Source organism: Pleurodeles waltl, chromosome 7 (assembly GCF_031143425.1).
Source record: "Pleurodeles waltl isolate 20211129_DDA chromosome 7, aPleWal1.hap1.20221129, whole genome shotgun sequence".
Taxonomy (NCBI): domain Eukaryota; kingdom Metazoa; phylum Chordata; class Amphibia; order Caudata; family Salamandridae; genus Pleurodeles; species Pleurodeles waltl.
In genome coordinates, this window is record NC_090446.1 from 446,975,175 (window position 1) to 446,992,156 (window position 16,982).

The following is a 16,982-nucleotide window of genomic DNA, read 5'->3' on the forward strand; positions in this document are numbered from 1 at the left end:
ATTGTAGATAGATTCTGCAAAGGGCTTGTACATATGTTTCCCCCTACGTCCTTTGTTATGCCCCAATCAGACTTAAATCTGGTCCTCACATTTCTTATGTGTGCTCCCTTCGAGTCTTTACACAACTGTCTCCTCCAGCTGCTCACCATCAAGACAGCCTTCTTAGTGGCAATAACATCTGCCAGGAGGATGAGTTAGATGCAGGCTCTTTCATCCAAGCCACTGTATCTCACCATGTTCTCAGACAAGGTGGTTCTCAGAACTCATGCCTCTTTCCTCCCCAAGGTGGTGACCCTATTTCATCTGGATCAGAATATCATCCTGCCCACCTTCTTTGCTCTACCGCATCCCTCTAAGAAAGAGGGGTGCGACTTCACCGGCTGGACCCAAGCAGAGCATTGTCGTTCTACCTTGACCACACAAAAGAGTTCCGGGTGGATGGCCAACTCTTTGTGTGGTACATGGGAGCAAAGAAGGGTCAGACAGTGCAAAAATGAACCATTTTTTGCTGGGTTGTTCTCTGCATCGAGATCTGCTACGCATTGGCCAGGAAGCAGCCTCCTGAGGGCTCATTCTACTAGGGGTAAAGCTGCTACCACTGCGCTGGCTTGGGGCGTACCCGTCCTGGATATCTGTCAGGCAGCAATGTGGATATCCTTTCACACATTTGCAAAACATTACTGCCTGGACAATCAGGTACGGAGAGATGGTTATAGAGGTATCTGCAGCCCACTACCAGGAGGTTATGTCTGGGGTATCTATTCAAAGGTAAGGAACCTGCAGCTAGAAGTCTCTATCAGATGAACAAGTTACTTACCTTTGGTAATGCATTATCTGGTAGAGACTCTATCTAGCTGCAGATTCCTTTCACCCAACCATGTCGTCCCACTCTGGGGATATATCTAGTAGGGTTAGGGTTTATCCCTTTTAGGGCACTAGTTTTGCACAGACGAACTGTTGTTTCTATCCATGACTCTGGGCTTCTGTTGTGGAAGTTGATGGGTAAAAAAACTGACGTACGTGCGCCGGGGTTGTGCCTTTATAGGCAACTATTTCATCAGAGACAGCTCCAGCGCCGCTGATGATGCCACACGGATCCGAACAACGCACGTGGATCCAAACAATGTCACCTGACGGCACGCACAGGGTACTGCTCAGCAAATAATTCCGGATTCGAAGCTGACGCAAGGGAATTTAAAGGTAAGGAATCTACAGTTAGATAGTCTCTACCAGATAATGTGTTACTGAAGGTAAGTAACTTATTCTTTGCGACCAAAAAAATTATACTTCTGAGTACAAACATGTAGTGGTAACCCATTCACAAATGGAAGGGGTCCCTTTGGAACCCTTTTCCCTTTGTGAATGTAAAAAAATAAAAAAACGGTTGTCTAACCCCTTCGCTGCCAAGCATTTTCCCCTTCCTGTGCCAAGCCTTTTTTGGCTCTTTGGGGTAGTTCATGGTTAGGCCCCCATAACGTTTTGTCAACATAAGCTATCCATGCCAAATTTGCATCAGTTTTTTCCAATCTCCTGGGGATTCTAAAGGTACCCAGAGTTTGTGGCTTCCCCTGATGGGGACAGAGAAATTAGCCAAAATAAAGCTAAAGTTTGGTTTTTTTTGGAAAATGGGGTAAAAAGCGCTGAAGAAGAAAGCATCTATTTTTTTCCCTGCAAATGGCATCAACAAAGGGTTTGCAGTGCTAAAATTAACATCTTCCCAGCTTTCAGGAACAGACAGACTAGAATTAGAAAACCACATTTTTCAAGTTTCAGTTTTGACATTTTGCTGGAACATACTCCATTTTTCCTATTTTTGTGCTTTCAATCTCCTTCTAGTTAGTTTCAGAAATAGGTGTGAAAACAACAGTAGATCCTAGAAAGCTATACATTTCTGAAAAGTAGACAAAATTCTGAAATCAGCAAGGGGTCATTTGTGTAGATCCTTCAAGGTTTTCCTGTAGAAAGTAATAGTTGAAAAAACCCAGCTATTTCTGTTTGTCTTTTCTTCTGTAACTTTTCCCAGCTATGGCAGATTTTCTAAAGCAATCGCCGTTACGTCCGCTGGACCCTTCTGGTTGCAAGGATATATGGGGCTTGTAGGTTCACCAAGAACCCAAGGTACCCGCAGCCAATAAGTGGGCTGCATCTTGCCATGGGTTTTCATTGTGTACTGGGTATACAGCAATTCATTTGGTAAAATATAAAGAGCGAAAAATAGGTATCAAGGAAACCTATGTATTTCTGAAATAGGTACAAGATATGGAGTTTAGAAGCAGTGGTTGTTTGTACATCTCTGAATTTGGGAGTGCCTCTACTAGCGTGCAAATTACAGGGCATTTCTCAAAATGACTTAGTTCTTGCACACTGTCTTACATTTGGAAGGCATAAATGTAGAGAAAGACAGTTGGCAATAACACTTTTTCTGCTATCCTGTGTTCCTCCAAATCTCACTTCTGTGGGTAGGCCTAGGGCCTGCGACAGAAAACGCCCAAAATCACAACATGGACTGAAAATTAACACGTTTTTTTCAAAGTGCCTAGCTGTGGGTTTTGTGCTTTTGCTCAGCTGGCACTTAAAGAAACCTAGCATTTTTTTAAACTAGACATCTTGAAGAATCCAAGATGGGATGACTTGTGGGGCTCTTCCCAGATTCTGCCACCCACAATCCTTTACCAACCTCAAACTTTGTCTAAAAAAACAACTTTTCTTAACATTTCTGTGATGAAAAGTTCTGGAATCTGAGGGTAGCCACAAACTTCCTTCCACCCAGCACTCTCCCAAGTCTCCCGATAAAAATGCAACTTCACTTGTGTGGGTAGACTTACTGCCCTTGACATGAAATGCCCCAAAACTCAGCATGGACACATCACATTTTTCCACCAGGGCGAATGCAGGATGGGATGACTTGTTGGGCTGTCACCAGGTTCTGTAAGCCAGAATCCTTTGCAGACCTCAAGGGGGTAACCTGCATTTTTGGTCCCGGGCTCGGTGGCTCTAGGAAAGTGCCATCTTTCTTGGCATGTTACCCACAGTTTCTGCCTGTTTGTCAGTGTGTTTTGCCTGTCTCACTGGGATCCTGCTAGCCAGGACCCCCAGTGCTCATAGTTTGTGACCTATGTGTGTTGTCCGTATGCTTAACTGTGTCACTGAAGTTCTGCTAACCAGAACACCAGTGCTTATGCTCTCTCTACTTACCAAATTTGTCACTACACTTTAGTGACTCCATATTCCAATTCTGATTGGCGCACTGGACCCCCCTTATAAGTCCCTAATATATGGTACCCAGGGCATTCGGGTTCCAGGAGATCCTTGTGGGCTGCAGCATTTCTTTTGCCACCCATAAGGAGCTTATACACACCTTTCATCAGGATTGCCACTGCAGCCTGAGTGAAATAGTGCACACACTATTTCATAGCCATTTTCACTGCACTAAGGTAACTTATAAGTCGCCTATATCTCTAACCTTCATTTCCTAAAGGCTAGGTGCAAAGTTATTGTGTGTGAGGGCACCCTTGCACTAGCAAAGGTGCACCCACGTTGTCCAGGGTCAATTCCCCGGACTTCGTGAGTGCAGGGATACCTTTATAAGTGTGCACTTAATATATGTCAATAGATATATGTAGCTCCACAATGGTAACTCTGAATATGGCCATGTGAGGTGTCTAGGATCATGGAATTGTCCCCCCCAATCTAAATCTGGTATTGGGGAGGGCAATCCCATGCACCCTGGGGGCTCCACCATGGACCCCCAATACTGCAGAACCAGCTCTTTGAGGTTTCCACTTCAGCCTAAGCTGCTGCCACCTCACAGACAGGTTTCTGCCCTCATGGGGACTGAGCAGCTCAATCCCAGGAAGGCAGAACAATGCATTTCCTTTGGGAGGAGGGTGATACACCCTTTCCCTTTGGAAATAGGTGTTACAGGCTTGGGAGAGGTAGCCTCCCAGAGCCTCTGGAAATGCGTTGAAGGGAATAGATGGTACCCTCCTTGCATAAGCCAGTCTACACCAGTTCAGGGACCCCCAGTCCCTGCTCTGGTGCAAAACTGGACAAAGTGACCACTCCCCTGTCCATCACCACCCAGGGGTGGTTCCCAGTGCTCCTCCTGAGTGTCCCTGGCATTAGCCATCTTGGATTCCAAGGTGTGGGGACCCTCTCGAGGCCAGCAGGTGACGTCAGAGACCCCTCCTGATAGGTGCGTACCTGGGTAGGTAGCCAATCCCCCTCTCAGGGATATTTAGGGTCTCTTCTCTGGGTGTTTCCTCAGATTTGGTTTGCAAGATTCCTCCAGGACTCCTCTGCATCCTCTGCTTCAGCTTCTCACAGTCGGATCAACCGCAGTCTGCTCCAGAAACCGCTGTAACTGCAACAAAGTATCCAGGATGACTCCTTTGACCTGCAACTTCCGCTCCAGCCAGCAACTGCAACAGTTTCCAAGGTGTGCACGCTCTGAGGCCTGCCCATCTTCACCCTGCACCAGAAGAACCGAAGCAATCTCCCATGGAGTGACAGAGTCACTTCCCTGCTTCTGCAGGCACCCTTCTGCGACAACGACCGGTACACTGGGACTCCTCTCCTGAGGACGAGCAGGTTCCCTGGAACACAGTTGGTGGATCGAAGTGACCCAGACTGTCCATAGGTCCAGTGGCCCAAATTTGGTAGAGGTAAGAGCTTGCCTCCCCGTGCTACAACTGTACCCCTGTGCACCGTGTCTTCTGCAGCTCCTTGGGCTTCTGTGCACTTCTTCCAAGAATCCTTCATGCACAGTGTAGCCCAGGTCCCCAGCACTCGATCCTGCGACTCACAGCTCCCTGAGTTTTCTTCGGCAGTGTGGGACCTTCCTGTGTAGTTCTGCGACGACCGCACTTTGCATCTTCTTTGTCCCCATGTTCTGGGATTCCTGTGGGTGCTGCCTGGTCTTCACGGGGCTCTCTGAAGTGCTGAGAGCCCCCTCTGTCTCTTCTGCCCGAGTTGAAACCCCCAGGTCCCTCCTGGGTCCAGGCAGCTAATTTTGTACGCAAACCGCGTAGTTGCTTAAATCAAGGCTTGTTGGCGGAATCCAGCGACGCAAACAGCCTGCATCCAATAACTCGACGTGGGACATCACCTGCACCAAGCAGGAACCCGCAGCCATCTTCTTTGGTGCTCTTCTGTACTTTTCTTCTGACCGGAGAATCCACTTTTGCACCCTCTTCTAGGTTGGCAGGGGCTCCTGCCCTTATGGGACTCTTCTTCGATTTCTGGACTTGGTCTCCTCTCTCCACAGCTCTTCGGGTCCAGGAATCCATCATTTGTTGCTTGCAGTGTTGCTTGCTTCTTGCAAAATCTATTATCACGACTTGTAGTGTGTCCTGAGGAAACTTGTACTTTACTCCTGCTTTCCTGGGCTCTGGAGTGGGGTACTTTACTTACCTCTGGTGTTTTCCTACACTCCCATCGCCCCTCTACACACTATACTTGCCTAGGGGGGATCATTCCACTATTTTCGTATATGTTTTGTGTTGCCCCTAGGCCCATTGCAATCTATAGTATTTTCAACAGTTTGCACTATTGTATGACTGTTTACTTACCTGATTTTGATTACTAGTGTATATATTGTGTATAATACTCCAGGAGAATTATCACTAAGATATTTTTGGCCTTTTGTCACTAAAATAAAGTACCTTTACACTGAGTATTGTCTTTTATTGTGTATAAGTACTGTGTAACTATAGTGGAATTGCAGGAGCTTTGCCTGACTCCTAGTTCAGACTAAGCTGCTCTGCTACAGCTTCCTCTAAACAGTCTAAGCTGGTAGAACACTGCCTACATTTCACTAATAGAGGATAACTGGACCTGTTATAAGGTGTAAGTACCTTAGGTACCCACTACAAACCAGGCCAGCCTCCTTCAGCGGCCATCTAAGGAAACATACCATACCCAGATATCTCTGAAAACTAGACACTCTGGGTAGTCCACTAAGGTGTGGCTTGCGTAGGTCTTCCAATGTTTTCTTACCTAGAAACCTCCGCAAACCTCACATTTTGCTAACAGAATCACATATTCCTCACACTTCTGTGTGAGATCATGGTGGGCACAAATTTTCTACCACTGAGCATTCTCCTCATCCTCCTGATAAAAGTAATACCTCACTTGTTTGGGTGACCCAAATGCCTACAGCATGTAAGGGCCAAAAACGTGTAAAGATTGGGAGGATAGCATACCTTTTTTTTTTTTTATACGTTTTTAGGATGACTGCTTTGGGCTCCCACGCAAGTGAGGTACCAGGTGGCAGCCTTCTCAAGTCCCAGGTCCAAAAAGTGTGGCTTGGGGGCAGAAAAACTGTTAAGCCCTTCATTTGCATAACCATGCGAATGGTGGTGGGCAGCCCCCACCCCTTTATGTTTTTCGATTCCCTGGCGTCTAGTGGGCAGTCTGCCCCCTGGGAGGCAGAGAGACTTAGTCCCCATTTATTTGGGGTGGGGGGTTTGCCTTGCCTTTTAAAAAAAATTAAAATATAAATCTTCCCTGTTGTCTAGGTGTCTAGTGGGCTTTCTGCTCTCCAGGGGGGCAAATCAGAGATAAAAATCCTCATCTTCCCCCCCCACACCGGGGGGTGAAGAAAGATTGTGGCCTTTTGTGGGGGGTGGGTGCATTGCCACATCCGTTCTGGGCTGCCCCCAACCCTACACTAACAAATAAACTAGTCCCTGGTGTCTGGTGGGCTTTCTGCCCACCTTCCAGGGGTAGGGGGCAGATTGAGGTAATAACCCCCATCTGCCTCCCGGGGGGGGGAAGAAAGATTGTGCCTATTTGTGTTTAGGAAGGGGTGGGGCACTGTCATGCCCATTTTGGGCAGCTTCCCGGCCCTGCGTATAAAAAAAAAATTCAAAAAAACCCTAGTTGCCTAGTGGGCTTTCTGCCCCTCCCTCACCAGGTGAGTCAGATTGTGGGTTAGTGCCCCCAGCCGTCCCCCAAGCAGGGCAGAAAGACTGTGCTGCTAATTCGGGGGGGTATTTTAATGCATAGTGGGTTGATCCCTGCTTGGGAATTGCCCTCCTGCGCTGATCCCCAAGCAGGGATCCACTTGGGAGATTCTCCCCTTTCCAGCACTACCTCTTCTGTCTGGATCAGTGCTCAGGGGGCAGAGATAGCCACCAATGCAGAGAAAGTGAAATCGGCTCATTTCACTTTAGTTTTTAGAGAAATTACGTCAGTGCGCTGGTTTAACTTCACTGAGAACAAAATAAATCAATTCGTAGGCAGTGAAGCTTTCTCCCACCTCCTGAGACCAATTCTTTTTTAAGGCAATCCTGACTCGTGTGCCAGGAACGAATGGGAGCTGTCCTCGGCACATGAGCACTGTGCCTGAGGACGGCTCCTGGCAGTCCTCAGCACAGAAGTGGTTAAAAGGGAGGCACTGTATCTCTTTAAAAAAACAAACAAAAAAAAACTTTTTTTAACGCAGTCCTGTTTCCATTAAGAGAGCAGGCTGCATTTTAAAAAAAAAAAAGATCACAGACATGGTGGTCTGCTGACCCCAGCACACCACCCTCCCTGTGATGGTTGCAAATCATAGTGGAGTATACAAAAATTGGGCAGTGGAATGTTTGAATTAATCTCAGCCACTGGTAATTTCTTGGGCTACATCCCAGTCCATGATTATTTTGCACACCATTCCACCTCCGTTTGGACTCAGCCATATGCAAAACAGTCTTGAACTCTGCTCCAAAGAAAACATCACAGCCCATACTGCCAGGACAGGTCCTCCTTGAACCGGAACACAAGCAACCAATGACCGGTTTCACTCTAGTTATGGCACATCATCCAGATATACCTTGGTTCCAGCAATATAGTATGCACAGGACCCATGACTGGGCATACCCGTCCGACATAGAGCAACACACTAAAGTATACAATTAATGGAATGCTTGAATTAATCTCAGCCACTGGTATTTACAACGAGGCACATTCTAGGCCATCATTATTTTTCAAATAATGTCACCTCAGTTTGGACTCAGACATATGCAAATCAGTCTTAACACTGCTCCAGTGGGAACAGTCCAGTCGGAACTGCCAGGCCAAATCCTACCAGAAGTCATAGTGAATCATAATTTGCGACCTACGTCATTCATTTTCATGAGATAGGTCAAATTGTGACCCACTACGAATCAGTAATTTTCAAACTGACCTATTAGTACATAGGTCGGTTAAAAAGTTACTAAACTGGTCGCAAAAATACTGGTCGTAAATTGCGTCCAGTATTTTGCCACTAGTTGTACATCCATCTGACCCAAAGGTACAAGCCAGTCATTTGCATAAGCTAACCTGGTTGTTCTTAAATAAGCTCCATGACACTACATATCAGCATTTTGTCTGGCTTTAAAATGTAACATTTTCAAATTGACTTTTTAAAAATTAATAATACGTTAGGATTATAGCAATATAGCCCGCTGCCGAGGTCTATACTGGTTGTTAAAGTTCCTGAACACAAGTTATAGGATTGAGCCGCAGGGCCTGTAACAAGGGTGAGAACCTTTAACAACGGGTATAGCCAGAGGTGGAAGTACTATAAGGCCATTAGAACGTTCCACCCACTAAGTGTGCGAATGTTCTAAATTAAAAAAGAGAAACATGAAGACAGACATTGTAATGTTGGAGCTCCAAGCGTATATCAGCCATCATAAGCCTGGAGCCACTCCATTGTCGTCAGTGAAGCTCTCAACATTCCAATGTTCTAATTCATGTTAAGTGGTGCCTTAGCCAAATTAATGAGAAATTCACAATCTTATTGACCCATTTTTGTATTTTTTCAGTCATATTCTTATTTAACTTCTATTTATGTTTTAGATTTTTCTTTTTTTAATTAACATGGGGCCACATGTACGAACTTCGGGTTTTGCGACTTGCAAATTGCAAGTCATAGCGACTCTCAATTTGCGAGTCGCAAAACCTGATGCACAACACTGTCAATGACACTGTTTGTGATTCCCAATGGGATTGCAAATGACCGACCTCTTGAATTTTCATGAGGTAGATCGCAATTTGCGATCCCATTGGCAATAGCTGCCCTCACAGGGATGGTGGCCTGCTGGAAACAGCAGACCACCATGTCTGTGACTGCTTTTAAATAAAGCAGTTTAAAAAAAAAAATGCAGCCCATTTTCCTTAACGGTAAACTAGATGCATTTCAAAAACAAAAAATGAAAAGTTTTCTTTCCATTTTTTAGAACAGGCAGTGGTCCATAGGACCACTGCCTGCTCTGAAAAAATATTTTTGCTGCCATTCACAAAGGGGAAGGGGGTCCCATGGGGACCCCTTCCTGTTTGCGAATGGGTTAGCACCAGCTTGAAACTGGTGCTAACTGCGATTGTTATGCGACCGCATTCGCGGTCACAAAACAATCATACATGGGACTGCGACTCACAATTGGGAAGGGAACACCCCTTCCTAATTGCGACTCACAAACCCTTTTTGACATTCAGTAAATAGATTACTGAATCGCAAAAATGGGTCTGTACATCCCAAATAGCATTTTCCACGTCGCAAACGGCCCAATTCGCAGTTTGCAACGTTAAAAATGCTTCGTACATGTGGCCATAATCTTCTATTGTTCGGCAGGTGAACAGTGCTACAGCACATTAAAAGTTGAACAGTGTATTAATATTATTTATTAATAAAATAATGGCAAGTAATTATGGACAGTACTTCCTGCCTGCTGAATAGTTTTAGGTGATTGTAAAATTCCAAGTGTACATTTGGCTTTGGATTTAAAGCACCGTAATTTGAAGCCATCCATGGTAAGCCATCTTCAAGCACACAAGTCTCTCCAGTACTGGAAAGAACTTATTCCAGATTCAGTGCCTGTTCAGTCTTTTTTCTTTATGCTGATACTTCCATCAGGCACTGCTTATGTAGATTTTCCTAGTAATTTATGAAGGAACGTCTTAATTTTATTAAATACACGGGGCGAGTATTAAGCTTCCCTAATCTTGCCGATTTTATTTGCAGCAGTCAGGAAATCAAAACCACGAAACCCAGAAGGCCAAAACCAAGCAGCCAATGGGAGTAAACAGTCAATAACTTAGCGGTATCCATAATATAATGTCCCTTGGCTGCGGACAGCTCCTTTTTTCTTATGCAAGAATTTATTATTATTAAGAAATTAAAGAAAAAAATAAGAAAATAACATGCAACAGAGAAAGTCAACAGTTCCTTGCAGAGGTTCAGCAGAAATAAACCCATACCAGGCAGATGAACATCAGTGGTGGAAGATCCAAAGGATGTAACACAGGAAAAGCTAGGCCATTTCGTTGGATTAGTGGTCCGATGATTACGAAGAGGAAGGTAAAGTTGGAGCAGCTAGAGAGAAGGGAGGTGGGATAATACCCGCATCCGTGTTTTTTAATAAAATTAAGACTTTCCTTCTTAAATTATTAGGAAAATCTACATTTTATTGCAAGACTGGAGGCTCATATTATGCTTGTTTAGAGCATCTCAATTACAACATAAGAAGCTGTATGTACTGGTTTTCAGTAAAAGGTGCAAAACACATTATTGTTAGACCAGTCAGCCAACCTTAGAATGTCCTCTAGGCAAGAACGAGCCCAAAAAGCTGTGGAAGCCATAGCACCTCTGGAGTTGGGAGTGAGAGGACATTCTGAGATCAGCCATTTTGAGTTTGTATAATTTAAGGCGTTGTCCAACACAAAGTTTGGTTGACCTCTAAAATATGGATAAAAAACTGATGTTAGGTTAGTCTTTGTCCTTTTGTGAACTGAAAAGAAAACACCTGTAGGAGTAAATTGACATGAAGTAATGTCAAGAGTTTTAACATCAGTAAGACGTTTTATAGATATCAGATATAACATTGAGAGTTTGGCAGATAACATGTTTAATGATATGTCAGCATTGTCAGGCCACAAAATAAAAATCTTTAAGACAACATTCAGATACCACAATTAACTATATTTATGAATATGTGGCTTTCAAAACGTTACTCCATTTAAAAGGCAGCAGAAAAGAGGATGTTCTCCAACTGGTTTGCCGTTGATTAAAGTATGGTTCATGGAAATAGTTGATCTCTACAGATCTATTGTACGATAAGACTTACCTGAACTGACCCCAGCCGCTAGAAGGTTAACAATTAGTGTTATATCTGGTGAAAAGGGATTGATAGATTTTCCCATACACCAGCTTGTCCAAAGAGGCAAGGCTAATTTGTACGCCTTGGTAGTGCCTGGGCCCAGGACTTATTAATGAATTCTGCAGCTTCCATTGAAATGAAAGTTGAAGATTGTGGGATCCCTGACATTTCCAAGCTGATAGAGTGAGCGTTTTGTCCAGAACCAGATTGTGAGGGCGACCCAGGGGATCCAGAAGAAGATTTGGGAAGGATGGAATGAGCACTGGATAATCCACGGTTAGCTCTAGAAGGGGAGGAAGCCAGAATTGAGATTGCCAAAATTAGACCGCTAGATTAGAGTGGCTAATTGCCGTCTGATCTGAGCTAGGACCCTGTTGATTTTGAGAAACAGGGGAAATGCATAATTTGTGAATTGGGTCCAGTCTTGAGAGAAGGCATCTGCTGCTAAAGCTAATGGGCTGGAGCGCCAGCTGAAAAAGCAGGGAAGATAAGTATTGAGTCTGGAGGCAAATAGATCTACATGGAACGGACCCCATTTTTTAAAAAGAGAATTGAAAACTGAGGGATGAATTCTCCAATCGCTCGAATTTCTTAAGTGATGGGAGTGCCAATCTGCTATGGAATTGAGATCTCCCGGCAGGTATTCTGCTCATACTGAGATTGTGTTGCGGAAACAATGCTCCCAAAAGCTATTTACCAGTTCTGCTATGGGTTTGGATTTGGTACCTCCTAGGTGATTGATGTACTGGACTGCTGAAACATTGTCATACGCAGAAGAATGGAACATTGTACTCGTTCATTTGCTAGGCTTTTTATTGCAAAGGAGCCTGCAAGCATCTCTAAACAAATGATATGCAATTTGCATTCCACTGAGGACCATGTACCTCCAGTCGAGATTGAACCACATCTCGCGCCTCATCCAGTCAGACTTGCATCTGACTCTAATACAAGATCTGGGGCTGATGAGAAGATAGACCTGCCATTCTAGGTATCTAAATTGTCTTTCCACCACTGGAGTTCTGTCGGAGCTTCTGAGTCTAGAGAAATTATGTCTGAATAGGCCAGCTCTTTGCGTAAGTGGCAAATTTTCAATCTTTGTATAGCTTGATATTGTAGAGGGCCTGGAAAGATTGCTTTTATGGAAGATGGTAGGAGACCGACAATTCTTGCGAGAGATCTTAAAGAAATGTAGCAACTCAGGAGAGTTTGAGAAATCCTCTGACTTGATGGCGTTGACCTTTGTTGAAGGAAGATGAAGAGTTCAAATCAAATCAAATCAAATCATAAACATTTATAAAGCGCGCTACTCACCCGTGCGGGTCTCAAGGCGCTAGGGGGAGGGGGTTACTGCTGCTCAAAGAGCCAGGTCTTGAGTTGCCTCCGGAATGCGGAGTGGTCCTGGGTGGTCCTGAGGTTGGTGGGGAGGGAATTCCATCTCTTGGCCGCCAGGTAGGAGAAGGACCTCCCACCTGCCGTGGCGCGGCGGATGCGAGGGACGGCGGCAAGAGCGAGGTTGGCGGATCGAAGTTGACGGGTGGGTGTGTAGAAACTGAGGCGGCGGTTGAGGTATTCGGGTCCCTTGTTGTGGAGGGCTTTGTGTGCGTGGGTGAGGAGTCTGAAGGTGATACTTTTGTTGATGGGAAGCCAGTGCAGGTGTCTCAGGTGGGCGGAGATGTGGCTGTTGCGGGGTATGTTGAGGATGTGGCGGGCGGAGGTGTTTTGAATTTGTTGCAGACGTTTCTGGAGTTTAGCGGTGGTTCCTGCGTATAGGGTGTTGCCGTAGTCCAGGTGGCTCGTGACGAGGGCGTGGGTCACGGTCTTTCTGGTGTCGGCGGGGATCCAACGGAAGATCTTTCGGAGCATGCGGAGGGTGAGGAAGCAGGAGGATGATACGTCGTTGACTTGTTTGGTCATGGTGAGAAGTGGGTCCAGGATGAAACCGAGGTTGCATGCGTGGTCTGAGGGGGTAGGTGCAGTGCCAAGGGCAGTGGGCCACCAGGAGTCGTCCCAGGCGGTCGGGGTGTTTCCGAGGATGAGGACTTCCGTTTTGTCTGAGTTCAGTTTCAGGCGGCTGAGTTTCATCCAATCTGCGACGTCTTTCATTCCATCTTGCAGGTTGGTCTTGGCGCTGGTGGGGTCCTTGGTGAGGGAAAGTATCAGCTGAGTGTCGTCGGCATAGGAGGTGATGATGATTATGCTGTGTTTGCGTACGATGTCGGCGAGGGGGCTCATGTAGACATTGAAGAGAGTCGGGCTGAGCGAGGAGCCTTGTGGGACGCCGCAGATGATCTCGGTGGGGTCTGAGCGGAAAGGTGGGAGGTAGACTCTTTGGGAGCGGTTGGAGAGGAAGAAGGTGATCCAGTCCAGGGCCTGTCCTTGGATCCCGGTGGAGTGGAGGCGGGTTATTAGGGTGCGGTGGCAGACGATGTCGAAGGCAGCCGAGAGGTCGAGGAGGATGAGGGCGACTGTTTCTCCGTTGTCCATCAGGGTTCTGATGTCGTCTGTGACTGAGATGAGGGTGGTTTCTGTGCTGTGATTGGCTCGGAATCCGGACTGAGAGGGGTCGAGTAGGTTGTTGTCTTCAAGGAAGTTGGTAAGTTGCTTGTTGACGGTCTTCTCTATGACTTTGGCAGGGAAGGGGAGGAGCGAGATGGGGCGGAAGTTCTTCAGGTCGCTTGGGTCCGCCGTAGGTTTCTTCAGTAGGGCGTTGACTTCAGCGTGTTTCCAGCTCTCGGGGAAGGTGGCAGAAGAAAATGAGCTGTTGATGATGGTCTGGAGATGCGGGGCGATGATGTCGTCGGCTTTGTTGAAGATGAAGTGTGGGCAGGGGTCCGAGGGGGCACCGGAGTGGATGGAGTTCATGGTGGCTTTGGTCTCTTCCGTGTTGATGTGAGTCCAGGCGTTGAGGGTGATGGCTGGGGTTGTAGGTTCTATGGTGGTTGGCTGGGTTTGGTGTCCGAAGCTGTCGTGTAGGTCGGTGATCTTACGATGGAAGAAGGTGGCGAGGGAGTTGCAGAGATCTTGTGAGGGCGTGATGGCGTTGGCGTTAGGGTTGGAGAGCTCTTTGACGATGTTGAAGAGTTCTCTGCTGTTGTGACTGTTTTTGTCCAGTCTGTCTGTGAAAGAATTTCTTTTGGCGGCGCGGATCAGTTGGTGGTGTTCGTGGGTAGCGTTCTTGTGGGCAGTCATGTTATCTGCGGTGTGGTCCTTGCGCCAGGCTTTCTCGAGGGTGCAGCAGTTTTTTTTTTATTCCTTGAATGTATCAGTGAACCAGAGTTTTTTTTTGGTGTTGGTCTGTCTTGGGAGGCGTCTGAGGAGAGCGAGGTTGTCTGCGCAGTTGGTGATCCAATGCGTGAGGCTGAGGGCTGCGTCGTTGGGGTCGGTGGAGAAGGTGGGTTGGTTGTCGCTGAGAGTGGAGAGAAGCTGTTCCGTGGGGATTTTGTTCCACTGTCGGCGTGGGATGGGTTGTGTGCGGAGGTGGCGAGTCTCGCGTCTGAAGGTGAAGTGGACACATCTCTGGTCGGTCCAGTGTATGGCGGAGGAGTGGCTGAAGGATACGTGGTTGCTGGCGGAGAAGATGGGTTGCGCATGAAGAGTTGATTAGGAAACCTAGAAATTCTTTCTGCTTGAAAAGAGTAAGAATTGATCTTCTTTGTTGATAAGAAATCACAAATCTGATTAAAAAAAGAACAAGTGATCTGTAAATGATCTTGGAGAGAAAGAATGTTTTGACCCATAATAAGAATGTCATCTAGATAAATGATCAGACGTATTCCTCTGGACCTGACGAAAGCAACTACTAGTTTCATTATCTTTGGAAAGCACCATGGTGCTGACGAGAGACTGAATGGAAGGGAGGAAAAATTATAAGTTAGACCCGACCATTGGAACTTTAGGATTTTCTGTTTTTGTACTGTATGGGAATTGTCAGGTATGCATCTTGGAGATCTAGTCTGACCATCCAATCGCTCTGTAGAAGAGAATCTCTGAGATGGAGAATTGTCTCCATTTTTAAGTGGCGGTACACTACAAATTGATTAAATAATCGAAGGTTGATGATTGGTCTCATCTTTTTGTCCTTCTTTTGTACTAGGAAAATGAAACTGAGGAAACCTGACTGGTCTTGAAGAAAATGTTGGATGGCGCATTTTTGAAGCAATGATTGAATTTCCTGAGATATTAGATTGGACGTTTTTAGAGAAAACTTTGGAGGCTGGGGAACCCTTGTTTGAAAAGGATTTTCATAAAGCTCTATAGCATAACATTGAACTGTACTTAATAACCAGGTATCCGATGTTATATTTTGTCATTTCTGTAGGAAATTTAAGAGTTGACCCCCTACAGGGAAAGAAGAAAAAGGTAGGCTTACCTAGTTGGAGAGTCACTCTTGAGATTTTGTGCCCTTGGCCTCTGAAACCTCTGACTCTCCGTGGATAAAATTGTGGTTTGAAGTCTTTGTTATAGTTGTTGCTGTTGTAGTTAAAGGAACCTCTGTATCCTTGGTTCCGGTAATTACAGCTGGCAGAGTGGTTCCTGCCTCTACCGGCCCTCCCAAAAACCCATTGGGTGAAGACTTTCTTTATTGATTGTTGAGCTTTAACAATTGATGTGAAAATAGTTACTTACTTGCTCAGATCCTTAACAAAGGAATCCCCAAAGAGTAAGCCTTCAGCTCTGGAACCTAGGTCCAAAAGAGCCAGGCTTGCAAGTTTCGGATTGAGTTTTAAGAGAAGTTCTTTCCTGCGTTTGTGGGTAATTGCAGAGTTTGCATTCCCGAGTAGACAAAATGCTCTTTGAATCCAGAGCGAGAGTGCTTCCGGATCTAAGGACTTGTTATCAGATTGAGCCAAATCGGCCATGTCGAAAATACGGACAAGGGGGCCAACAATGTCCAACAGTTTATCCTGGCATGTGGACCAGACTTTATCCACCCCTTTCCTATGATCCTTGCCAAATTTTGTGAAAAAGGTAAGCAATGTGGGGTCTAAGGTAGGAGTGGAAGTGATGTTAGATGGGAAAAGAGGTCTAGAGCATTTGGATTTAAGTTTTGCCTTGGTCTGCTTGTCTAGGGGTGACCGTAACCTGGAAGTAATGTATTCCGCTACATGATCCATAGGGGACCAGTTTGTCAAGTTTAGATGATGTAAAAGTTTAGGATCAAGCATAGGTAAACCCATAGCATCGAAAATAGGGTTTTCTTTAGGGAAATCTTGGGTAGTAATTATTTTATTTTTTTAACTGGTGGAGAATACTCAACAACATCAGGAATATCCTGCTCATTGTCTGTGCCGTCATTATTTCCCAAATCGTCATCTGTGTCCATTATATGGCATATCACCAATTTAGAGGGTACTCCATTAGTGTGTTTAAGTTTTGATTTGCACTTGGAAGGTGACTTGCTAGACCCCTCCTTAATAGAATGCCTTGAAGAAACCAGGTCCTCATTTTTGTGTAAGGGAACCTCCCTGTTCGCAAGTGCATTCTTTTTAGTAGGGACAGACTGCACCTTCTTAGATATTTTTGATAGAGAAGGTAATTTTCTTTTTCTGCTTTTCCCCACAGAATGGGCCATAAATGTTTTGGACATCAAATGTACCACACAATTCTCAATATTTTTAGTCATTTTGTTCATGGAAACTGATACTCCTGGCTGCACAGATGACTGAATAAAAAAATGTGGTAATTTTTTAAAGATTCCCCTTCATTATCATTATTTTGAGAAATTAGAGAGCTATCAGTCTCCACTGTGAATAAAAGTATTTAAGTTGACTGAAAAAAACAGGAAAATGGGGTTAAAAACGAAGTGGGTGTGAATGGATTGCAAAAGTCCCTCCCAGGGGGTGTGAAACAAAACTG

General features: G+C 45.5%; 1 protein-coding gene across 4 annotated transcripts in view; it reads left to right on the top strand.

The window, feature by feature from the left end:
* The window catches only part of LOC138304161 (uncharacterized), a 168,401-nt gene that overhangs the window by 95,697 nt on the left and 55,722 nt on the right, over window positions 1-16,982 (top strand). The window lies entirely within an intron of this gene.